The 1,326-nt window shown below is 47.3% G+C and overlaps 1 long non-coding RNA gene across 2 annotated transcripts in view; it reads right to left on the reverse strand.

Annotated features, from left to right (window-relative positions):
* The window catches only part of LOC111821981 (uncharacterized), a 15,799-nt gene extending 14,622 nt beyond the window's left edge, over positions 1-1,177 (reverse strand). The window contains exon 1 of one of the 2 annotated variants that reach the window (XR_002825279.1): positions 1,117-1,177. This is a non-coding gene — a long non-coding RNA (uncharacterized LOC111821981). The remainder of the gene's footprint in view (positions 1-1,116) is intronic. The other variant, XR_002825278.1, reaches the window with a different exon arrangement.
* Positions 1,178-1,326: the final 149 nt, after the last annotated feature.

Consider the following 1,326-nt stretch of genomic DNA (forward strand, 5'->3'; position numbering starts at 1 on the left):
CTAGCTGAAGAGGAGTTACTGGGACGGGTTGTTTGTGGCACTTACTACAGCCACCAGGGCGGGTCAGTAATCAGTGCAGGGCAGGTTCCAGTAAGCCGTGCCTGTGCTGCTTGGTGGTGTGATGTTAAGCGCACAGTGCAGGTGGGAGTTTGTTATGTGTGGAGCTAAGGTGGATATGGGAGAGAGGAGAGAGGAACATGAGCCAAAAACATACAAACAAACAAAAAAGAATGCTAGGGGAGCCTGCCATTGGAATGGAGAGATGAGAGACAATGAAATGGAGAAAAACAGAAAGGGGAAGAGGAAGAAAAGAAAAGAAAAGAATGAATAAATTAAAATCGGAAAGGTTAAAGAACCACAAAGTTCCCAGTGATCCCACCAGTGCAGCTATGAGGTCTGGGGAAGTCGCTCTCAGGTGTTGCAGTACAGCCCTGGCTAGAAGGCGTAGAGGTATACAATGCCAGGTATTCAGGGTACAGAAAGAGAAGGAGGATATAGAGAGACGAGAAACTGAGTAACAAAGAAAGACAAAAAGGGAAAAATAAGGAAAAGAAAACAAAACAAATTAAAAAAAAAATAACAAGAAAATCCCCCAAAAAAACAACAAAAAAAATAAAAACGAAAAAAGAAATGCCCTCAGGGATCCCTCTGCATGTCTGTGCAAGCCAAAGGGGTAGTCTCTTTGCCACACAGCACCGCCTGGCCAAAAAGGGCTCCCAACTCAAGAAAAGGAAAAGAAAACAAACAATCAATTCAAAAGAAACTAATGAACAAAAGCCCCGGGATCCCACCAGCGCGGCAGCCCAGACTGGGAAGCAGCTTCACACTCAAACGGAGCTCCACAGCCCCTCAGGAAGAAGCAAAGATGGCGCACGGAGCCAGGTATTTGAGCGAAAGGAGGGGGAGGTGGTGATAGGTAAGGAAGAAATCAAAACAAGCAGAAAAAAAAGCAACACCAGCAGCCAACAAATAGCACTCAGAGAGCCAGCTAGTGTGGGCTGGTGGAATCCAAGCAGCTGGTGTTTCTCGGACAAGAGACTGTGTCCATGGGAAGCAGAGGAGGCTGAGTGGGGATGAAGAAGGGGGGGCGGTGGGAAAGCATATATTGCAAATTACCGGTTGTTTTGGCTCCTGCTGGAAGCTCCATGAAGCTGCTTTCTCGTACCCCCTGTTTGCTGGTCTCCGATAGGGGTCCAAGATGGTGGATCCACGCTGCGTTAGCTGGTAGGGGACCTCAGCATGAATCTCTCCTCGCTCTCCATTCTCTGTCAGTTTTCTCACTCCATTTGGTGCTTGGCTGAGTTCTTTATCTCTTCATTTGATGTT

Source organism: Trichechus manatus, unplaced genomic scaffold, assembly GCF_000243295.1.
Source record: "Trichechus manatus latirostris isolate Lorelei unplaced genomic scaffold, TriManLat1.0 scaffold00119, whole genome shotgun sequence".
NCBI classification, from domain to species: Eukaryota; Metazoa; Chordata; class Mammalia; order Sirenia; family Trichechidae; genus Trichechus; species Trichechus manatus.